Source organism: Oryctolagus cuniculus, chromosome 10 (genome assembly GCF_051225735.1).
Source record: "Oryctolagus cuniculus isolate XC-2025 breed Fujian yellow rabbit chromosome 10, ASM5122573v1, whole genome shotgun sequence".
NCBI classification, from domain to species: Eukaryota; Metazoa; Chordata; class Mammalia; order Lagomorpha; family Leporidae; genus Oryctolagus; species Oryctolagus cuniculus.
The window spans coordinates 31,540,098-31,550,740 of NC_142876.1; positions in this window are offsets into that span (position 1 = coordinate 31,540,098).

Below are 10,643 nucleotides of genomic sequence, written 5' to 3' on the forward strand. Positions count from 1 at the left end.
GCTGCTCTATTTCCAATTCGGCTCCCCGCTAAAGCACCTGAGAAACTAGAAGACGATAACTCAGCTGCTCAGGTCCCTGCCGCTCATGTGGGAAACCAGGATGGAATTCCTGGGTCTTGGCTTTGTCCTGGGCCAGCGCTGGTTGTTCCAGTTCTTTCAGAAGTGAACCAGCTAATGGAAGATCTTTGTCTATCTCTGCCTCCCTCCCCTCTCCGCCTTTTTTAAAAAATTTTATTATTTTTTAAAGATCTACTTATTTATTTGAAAGGCAGAGTTACAGAAAGAGAGAGAGGGAGACAGAAAAACACACAAACACACACACACACAAACCCAGATCTATCCACTGTTTTACTCCACAAATGGCTGCAATAGCCAAACTGAGCCAGTCTGAAGTCAGGAGCCAGGAGCTTCTGGGTCACCCACATGGGTGCAGGGGCCCAAGGACTTGGGCCATCTTCTGCCGCTTTCCCAGGTGCATTAGCAGAGAGCTGGATCAGAAGTAGAGCAGCCCAGGGCTCAAACACCCATATGGGATGCCAGCACTGCAGACGGTGGCTTTACCCACTACACCACAGCACCAGCCCCATCATGCTGCCTTTCAAATAAAAAAGAAATCTTTAGCTAAGCTGTGATCATGGTGCCTCTTAGCACACTTCTCCCAGAATGGAGGGTAGGGGCATCCAGAATGGACACTGCCAGGCTGTCCCTGTTGCTTTCTCATAAAACTGTGCAAGTTAAGTCTCCTCTTGGAAACTGGAGCAAGTCCAAGGACAGAGCTGGTTGTTGAATAGAGTAGATATTGCCTGATAAATTTTCATGACCGATTCTGTACAGTGAGTACAGACTGTCTAACTTATGGTGGCTTGACTTAAGATTTTCCAGCTTTAGGGTGGTATGGAGTGAATCATTTTAGTCTCCACTTTCAGTACAGTATTCAATACCTTACATGAGACAGGCAACACTTTGTTAGGAAAGCACTCTGTGTTGGATGATTTCACCCAACTGCAGGCTGAGTATGTGTTCTGAGCAGGTTTAAAGGAAGGTGAGGCTAAGCTACAATGTTTTGTAGGCTAAATTTATGAAATGCAGTTTCAGCTTCCAACATTTGCAGTTTACAATGGGCTTAACAAGACATAATCCCATCATAAGTCCGAGAGCTTCTATACTTGAAAGGTAGGTGGTCTGTGGTTGCCCTAGTCCCTCACTCACGGGGTCCTATGCAATTAACTTCCTCTGGAATGTTTGGCTAGAGAGACTCTATGATCTATTTTGTCATCTCTCATACTGAGTTTAATCACATCACCTTCCAGGCGAGGGGTGACAAATCGGTACAATCTCAGGACCGAGGTAGGAAACTGGTTTGAGCGCCGGGCACGTGGTCCCAGTGGAATGAGCCTCACTTTGTGATCCGACTTTGGCCCCTGAACTCCAGGGATGATAGCTTTTCAGAGGCTCAGTTTGTTCCCCCTGCTGGCCCATATCACTGCTTTGAAAATGTTCTAAGGTTATGACTGCTCCCTGGTGGCTAACAGTATGTATGTCAATGCCCCACGCCCTTCAGACAGGACCCAGAGTAGGGACTCACAACTCCAGGACAGAGAATCCTGGCTTAGGTTACCAAGTTATTTGGGATGGGGTGGGGGAGTGGGCGCTAACATATGTCTCTGTGTGTTCTGGCCAAAACCCTGACTTGAAGTAGTTCACTGGACCTGGACCATTTTGAGCACAAACTGCACGAGGGTGGGGAGTACTGCCCTTTGGCTTAGCGTTTTCTCCTGATGCCTGGAACGCAGCAAGTGCTCAATATATTTACCCACTGAATGAATGAACTGCTCAAAGGGACAGCCACAGCCCCACTCATTTTTCCCTTATTTTGCTGCCTCTTCATAGATGTAGTATTTGAAAAAGTAGTCATAAAAATTCACCATCTACTATTTATTTTTTTGAAACCCAATATAATTGGAATAGATGAACTTTCTTGACATGATAAATGAACAAATCTGAGCCCAGGCTTAAAGGCAAAACCCTGTGAGTGCAATTTCCACTCAACCCAGGAACACAATGCACTTTGGCAGGCTGTGTTTCCTACACGTGGCCACATACTCTTCTCACAATGCAATCCTGACAATCCAACCCTGGTTCAGGGGAGTAAACCATCTCTCTTGACTCCAGCCAGATCAGAGAGAGGAAGGGACACTTTGTGACTTCCAAGCTTAAGTCATAAAAGTACCATACACTCTGCCTTGCTCTGTTGTTAGAGTCACTGTAAAAATCAGCTATCACATTGGGGAAAAGCTCAAACCAGCTATAGTGGAGACAGTACTTAAAGGGGTCATGGATAGTTTCAGACAGAGGCCAACAGCCCTTCTGAGACCCCAGCCACCAGCCTGCAAATGCTGCCGCCATGCGAGTGAAGACAGGGCCAGGGATCTTCTGCCATTGAATCATCCCAGTCATTAAGCCTTCCTAGTTTGAGGCCCTAGACAGTAAGAAGCAGAGAAAAGCCATGCCCACTGTGCCCAATTCGAATTCCTCACCCCATCCCCCCCCCGAGTCTGGGATTATTTTACACCATAGCAACAATGATCAGAACATTTCCTGTTGCCATTGTTACTACACTGGTATGACCATCAAAGACAAACACAGCTGGACATCCATCAAAGCAGTGACAGTAAGGTGACAGTAAGGGAAAAAACCACGCCTCACTCTGGTTTGTGCAGAGGTGACTGGGCCTTTGAAAGGGAGAATGAGGGAGGGGGTCAAGGCAGAGCTCAGGAGAGCCAGAGACGTGGACAAGTACAGTGGGCTGGGCAGTGTAAATGCAGTGAGCCCAGCTGTGTCTGTCAGCAGGCAATTGTCAAGGTCAGGATTCTACCCCCAGCAGAGACGAGAAGACACCCGGATCTCAGAAAGGCACTACAGAGTTGCAGAAAGTACATGAACACTTCAGAGGATTCCTAATTGTGAATCCTTCTCAGTAAGTGTTCTCCAGTTAGGTGTTGTCTAGAACAAATAGTACCTTCTCACGGTAGTGTAGGGCTTTCTTAGGCAGCCGCTTGTAGTGGGGCTGGGGCCACCTGAGGGACACAACCTTGTGCTGCTGGGAGTCTTGCCAACGTAGTCCTCTCTTAGGATTGAGGTTGGCTGGAGCTGTGTGTGCTGAGAGGTGTGAACTCCCAACCACAGCACGAGGGCGTCTCTTGAGGAGAAGAACACAAGAACCCAAGTTCATAAGGAGGAAGCAAATTTAAAAAGTGCTTGCATGTGAAATAATTATGTGTCTAGGGGGCCGGCTCTTTGGCACAGTAGGTTAATCCTACGCCTGCGGTGCCAGCATCCCATATGGGTGCTGGTTCTAGTCCTGGCTGCTCCTCTTGCAATCCAGTGCTCTGCTATGGCCTAGGAAAGCAGTAGAAGATGGCCCAACCCCTTGAACCCCTGCACCCACCCATGAGGGAGACCCAAAGAAGCTCCTGGCTCCTGACTTTGGATTGGCTCCAGCCGTTGCAGCCAACTGGGGAGTGAACCAGCAGATGGAAGACCTCTCTTTCTCTCTCTCTCTCTCTTTCTGCCTCTCCTTCTCTCTCTGTGTAACTCTTTCAAGTAAATAAATAAATCTTTAAAAAAAAAAAAAGCAAATGTGATACGTGCTTTCTGGGAAAGATAAGACGAGAAACAGAGAATGTTAGCAGAGAAATGGAAGCTGTCTTCCGATCAGCTCATTTCTAGCTATTGTCAGGGGCCAGGGTTGTGGCATAGCAGGTTAAGCTGCCACCTGCAACACCAGCATCCCATATGGTTCCGGTTTGTGTCCTGGCTGCTCCACTTCTGATCCAGCTCCTGGATAAAGGCTTGGAAGGGCAGTGGAGGATGGCCAAGTGCTTGGGCCTCTGCACCCATGTGGGAGGATTGGAAGAAGCTCCTTGCTCTTGACTTTGGATCAGCCCAGCCTTGGCTGTTGCAGACATTTTGGAAGTAAACCAACAGATGGAAGATCTCTCTTTCTCTTTCTGTCTGCCTCTACCCCCCGCCCCCGTAACTCTTCCTTTCTTTTTCTTTCTTTTTTTTTAAGATTTATTTATTTATTTGAAAGGCAGAGTTACAGAGATGCAGAGGGAGAGAGAGAGAGTGCGCGAGGTCTTCCACCCACTGGTTCACTCCTCAAATGGCCATTACAACCAGAGCTGGGCCGATCCAAAGCCAGGAGCCTGGAGCTTCTTCCGGGTCTCCCATGCAGGTGCAGGGGCCCAAAGACTCAAACCGGCGCCCATATCATTTGCCGGCACTGCATGTGGCTGCTTTACCTGCTATACCACAGCGCCAGCCCCGTGGGTTCCAGTTCTAACCTATGGGACATCCGTATTCATTTTACTTTTTGGAGTCTCAGTTTCCTTGTCTATAAGACTAATATTTGGATTGGACAGTTTCTTCAAGTCAGATATTATTGTGAATTTATAAACTGCCTCTCTGAGATTGAGAGGAAATTCTTACTATCTTTTTCAACCCACTGCTAACATGTAGTGTTTGCTAATGCTTGCTGAGCAGTGAGTAGTGAGCTGTGAGGAAAGCAGGACAGCTGTGCCATCCTTCGGTCCCTGAGAGTTGACACGATGTCCTTAAGGTCACATTGCTCAGGAGCAGACGGACCAGTCTCACACTCAGCGTCTGCGTGTGCTGCAGCCAGTCGGATCCCGGGGTGCCAGAGAGAGCAGGAGGCAGACTGTCAGCCCCGAGCAGCTGCTGCAGAACTCACAGACAAGCATGAATGCAAGCACCAGGCACTGCAAGATAAACCTAAAAATAGAACCTGGCCAATGTGAGAGGAAGCCGTGCCGGGAGCCGAAGGGCGTCCACGCTCTGTGGCATGAACTAAAGCTGCCAGATTGGCCTCTTTGGGTGGTGTCTCATCCAACCCACAACATCAGCTGTCCAGGCACAGGGCCACGGCCAGCCTGGGGTGAGCCATCTGTCACGTGTTCCTGTGACAACCCACAAGCAAAAGTTCCCCTGGCAACGAAGCAGGCTGCAAGGACATCCACACACAAGCCTCAGTTCTCTCTTAAAATAGCTTCAGACACATTTTCAGGAGGCACGTCTTTTCATTCATGCTGGACTTCTTACTCCTTGCTTCCCAGGGAGCAGAGGCGGTCACAGCTCATTCTGTTCTGCTGGTAACTCAAGCCCCCGCCTAGCAGTGAGTCCTTAATTTAGTATAGGCAGAGGTAAATTTACAGCAATGCTGCCCTTCTCCCCAGGGCAGATGCAGGGCAAAAGAGAATGAACCTGCAGGGCCTGGACCTCAATGTGCAAGAGTCCTTGAGTTGTGCCACCTCCCCCAACCCACCTTACACCTGAGCAGCTCTGGCAGCTGAATTTGGGAAAGAAAGTTTTGTCTACCTGGCAATACAGGTAATGGAACAGTAAAAGCAAAATGGTCTAAAGTAGGTATCTGTAAGCAGGTGTTTCATGCATCGGTTAACACCATCTTCCGGGGCCATTGCTGTGGCATAGCAGGTAAAGCCGCTTCCTGTGGTGCTGGCATCCCATATGGGTGCCAGTTCAAGTCCTGGCTGTTTCTCTTCCGATCCAGCTCTCTGCTGTGGCCTGGGAAAGCAGTAGAAGATGGCCCAAGTGCCTGGGTCCCTGCACCTGAATGGGAGACCCAGAAGAAGCTGCTGCTGGCTCCTGGCTTTGAATTGGCGCAGCTCCAGCTTGTTGCAGCCATCTGGGGAGTGAACCAGTGGATGGAAGACCTCACTTGCTTGCTCACTCTCTCTCTCTCTCTCCCTCTGCCTCTCTGTAGCTCTGCCTTTCAAATAAATAAATCTTAAAAAAAAAAAAAAAAAAGACCTTCTACCTGGGGATAGTGTTGTGGCAGTGGGTAAAGTGGGTAGAATCCTTTAGCCAAATATATGTTTTGCAAACATCTCTTTTATTCTTTTTAAAAAAGATTTATTTGAAAGCCAGAATGAGAGAGAGGGGAGAGAGAGAGAGAGAGAGAGATCCTCCATCTGCTGGATCATTCCCCATATGGCCACAACAGTCAGGGCTGGGCCAGACCAAAGCCAGGCAGGGACCCCAGCACTGAGGTCATCTTTTGCTGCTCTCCCAGGTGCATTAGCAGGGAGCTGGATCGGAAGTGGAACAGCTGGGACTGGAACCAGCGCCCATGTGGGACATTGGCACTGTAAACACAAACTTAACCCACGTGCCTCAGTACCAATTGCACATTTCCTTTATTCTGTGAGTTGTCTAGTCACTTTCTTGATGGTGCCCTTTGTAGCACAAAGATTTTAATTTATATGAGGTTCAACTTATCTATTTTTTTCCTTTGGTTGCTTGTTCTTCTGATGTCATATCATTTGAAGGTCATGAAGACTTGCCCCTTTTGTTCCAAAGGTTTTGTAGTTCTAGCTTTTTAATATAGGCCTTTGATCCATTTCCAGTTAGTTTTTTTATATGGTGTTAAGTAAGAAAAATGACACCCCATTCCTGCTCTATGAATTTCAAATTGTATGCTTATTCCATACATGCAAAAACAACATATTTGTTATCAAAATATACTTACTCATGCTAGACCATTTCCACTTACTCTTCTTCTATTTGTGCTTTTTTATTTTTTAAGATTTATTTATTTAAAGGTAATTACAAGAGACAGAAGGAGACAGAGAATCTTCCACTTGCTGGTCCATTCTCCAAATGGCTGCAATGACCAGAGGTGGGCTAGGCCAAAGTCAGGCGCTTCACCATGTGGGTGGCACAGACCCAAATACTTGAGCCATCATCTGCTGCTTCCTAGGAAGTTGAATTGGAAGCTGAGGCAGAACTCAAACCCAGGAATGTGGCATGTGTGCATCCTAAGCAGTGGTTAAACCTGCTGTGCCAACACCCACCCCTCATTTGCATTCTTGAATGATACTTTTCCTTGATACAGATTTCTAGGGTGATAGATTTTTTTCTTTTTGAACATTAAAGATACTATTCTGCTGGCTTTGCTCTTATTGTAACTATTAAGAATTCACTGTCAGCTATACTATGCACTTTTTTCCCTCTGCTTTTGAGATTTTGTTTTTGTTTGTATGTGATTTGTACATGCTCTGCTTGGAATTAAGCAGTTAAGACTGTTTGGGATGGCTTTGTGATATGTCAACTTGGATAAAGTCAATTACAGTCTACAGGTTTGCCTTTCTAGTATGCTTCCAGTTAGGGTGGGCCTCAAGGGAGACTCGAGATCTGGAAAGCGGGAAGGGGGCAGTAGATATTTTTCCTTTTTTTTTTTTTTTAAAGAGTCATCTATGCTTTTATAAAAAATGCAGGGTATAATATAAAATGCCATGTCAGATGGAGCTATATATCTTTGTTTTTCTTAGGAGAGAGGAATTATATGGAATTTTTTTTCATTTTTTCATTCCTCTATGTCCAAAGTTGGAGGCAGGTTATATGATAAGGTTCATCATATCTTCTGAACTGAAAAACCATTTATGCCATTTTTCTTCTAGCCATAGCAACACGGTCTCATGATGAAATTTATAACACAGCAGTCTCCCATCTAGGGTGGTGAATAGGGTTCCATCACTGACACAAAACTCTTGCTTTCAGCATCCTTTCAACCAAATCCCAGAATTCGTTCACAGGGTTAGCCACTGCGCAGTCTGGTCCTTCCTTAGAAAAATGAAAACACATTTTAAAAAATCAACTGTCAAGACTTCTGAGAAAGAAGTCAACAACTTTCTTCTCTAGGAGAAAAACCCTTCTTTTTATCCAAAAATTGGATTTACACATGTAAAAATGTATATTTGAAAAGAAATTGTGATGGCTTATTCACATATAAAATGAACCTTGAAATCCCATCTTTACACTTCCCCAACAGCAAACCTGGACCTTTGATCTTGTCCAGGAAATATGTCACAGGATGTCAAATATATAAATACATGACACTTCTAGCATCTCTTTTCATTTCAAATTAGAATGTAAATTTGGAATATACTGCTGCAGTCTTAACTGTGCTTATCAGAGTAGTGGCTGAATCTGGAAGACAATTTTAAAAGCCCTGTAGTCACCCACACTTGCATTTGGTCTTCTTGTTTGGAACAAAAGGTAGACTGGCAAGTACCATCACTTAAGCACCTGTTTCAAATTAAACATCAGCCTTCAGGGTGTAAAATAATTTCTTTATTAGGCAAACTGCAGCAGAAGATTCATATCAGTTGCTTCTTTCTTTCTGGGGAAGTCAGCAGGACAGCTGCATGCCACGGGATTCTCTGTTGAATCTAAGAGGTGGAACAGAAGAAAAGCAGTCTTTTCCATACCAAATCATGAAAGTAATGTGCAGAGAAGAAATATCCCCATTCCAAGAACAGGGAAAGTGACTGGATAAAGGAAGTTGGACTACCCACTCTAGGAGTCAACACAGATTTATCTGCCAAATTCTGAGTTCAGAATCTTGTTTTTGAGATGAATAAAAAGCACCTAAATGTCAAGAGAAATGTTCTTCCTGTGATAAAGAACCTGCATGGCCCAACTGCTATACTTGGCCTCCCAGGGGGCTGTGCGTCCCCGGCTCAGAGGCCAGCAGGCCATGGCATGCCTCACTCCGCCATCTTCACTTCTCCTCAGATCCACCAGTAGATATTTCACGGCACAAATACACATTCTCCCAGTTACTCAGTCATGCACTATGCAGGTGCTGCTGCATAAGGGATTTTACAAATGTAATTACTATTCCAAATCAGTTGAGTTTCTGGTGGACCCGGGGAGTTGATCTCTGAAGTCTCCTGGTGGCTCAGGAGGGGCCAAATAGTCTAAGCCCTCCTTCACATGGTGATTGCAAGCCACTCTGGACTTGAGGGCTGGAAGCAGGGCTAAGATGGAATTACCTGTCTCTGCTCTGTGTAGTTTCTCATCCTGAAATGGACTTGTCCAGGCTTCTTTACAAGGTGGTCTCTGAATTCCAAATAGCAAAGAGAGGGTAAGCTCCAATGCCCAACGATCGGTTTTTATTACATTGCTTTTGTCAGGTTTGCTGTTATCCCACTGCCCAAAACAAGTCTTAGGGCTAACCAGACAATCTGTGGACATGAGAAGTCTTCAAAACTTTATGGAAAAACATGTATTGTGAAAAAGTTGCATGGATTTCAATTTTTTTGTACCAAAATAAACTTGGCTTTAAATTCTATCTTTCACAAACTTTTTGAAGTCTTGCTGTTTAGATGCTGCCTCTTGATGGGAGAAGTGGTAAAGTTGTATTACAGGGGCTGGCACTGGGGGGTAGCGGGTAAAGCCACTGCCTGCAGTGTCTGCATCCCATATGGGCTGCTCCACTTTCGATCCAGCTCTCTGCTATGGCTTAGAAAAGCAGTGGAAGATGGCCCAAGTCCTTGGGCCCCTGTACCTGCATGGGAGGCCTGAAAGAAGCTCCTGACTCCTGGCTTTGGACCAGTGCAGCTCTGCTTGTTGAGGCCAGTTGGGGAGTGAACCAGCGGATGGAAGATCTCTCTCTCTCTCTCTCTCTCTCTCTCTCTCTCTGCCTCTCCTTCTCTTTCTATGTAACTCTGACTCTCAAATAAATAAATAAATCTTGGCCGGCGCCGCGGCTCACTAGGCTAATCCTCCGCCTAGCGGCGCCAGCACACCGGGTTCTAGTCCCGGTTGGGGCGCCGGATTCTGTCCCGGTTGCTCCTCTTCCAGGCCAGCTCTCTGCTGTGGTCCGGGAAGGCAGTGGAGGATGGCCCAAGTGCTTGGGCCCTGCACCCCATGGGAGACCAGGATAAGTACCTGGCTCCTGCCATCCGATCAGCGTGGTGTGCTGGCCGCAGCACGCCGGCCGTGGCGGCCATTGGAGGATGAACCAACGGCAAAGGAAGACCTTTCTCTCTGTCTCTGTCTCCCACTGTCCTCTCTGCCTGTCAAAAAATAAAAAAATAAAAAATAAATAAATCTTTTAAAAAAAGTTGTATTACAAAGGGGTAAGCACAAAGGTTGAGAATTATTGTGGTCATTTCCACAATGAATCAACCAAACTGCTTTACCAAAAGCACTGAATTACATCAAATGAAAAACTTGGGAAAACATTTAAAACTCAAAAATCACAGAAGATTGGGTTAGTCAATATATAAGGACCTCCTAAAAATTGTTAAGAAAAAGACCAGGGGCCGGCGCTGTGGCGCAGCGGGTTAACGCCCTGGCCTGAAGCTCTGGCATCCCATAAGGGCACCAGTTCGAGACCCGGCTGCTCCTGTTCCAATCCAGCTCTCTGCTATGGCCTGGGGAAGCCACAGAAGATGGCCCAAGTCCTTGGGCCCCTGCACCCACGTGGGAGACCTGGAAGAAACTCCTGGCTCCTGGCTTCAGATTCGCACAGCTCTGGCCATTGCAGCCACTTGGCGAGTGAACCATCGGATAGAAGGCCTCTCTCTCTCTCTCTCTGCCTCTCCTCTCTCTGTGTAACTCTGACTTTCAAATAAATATATAAATTTAAAAAAGAAAAAAAAAAAGACCAGAAGTTAATACAAAAATGGCTAAAGGACATACGACAGTTTCTAAAACACAAATGTTCTTTTTGGCTGATAGCAAAGAAAAGGAGAGAATAAGGGACATTTCAAAGTTATTTAGATAATCTTTAAAAAAGTTTTTTAATTGTATGC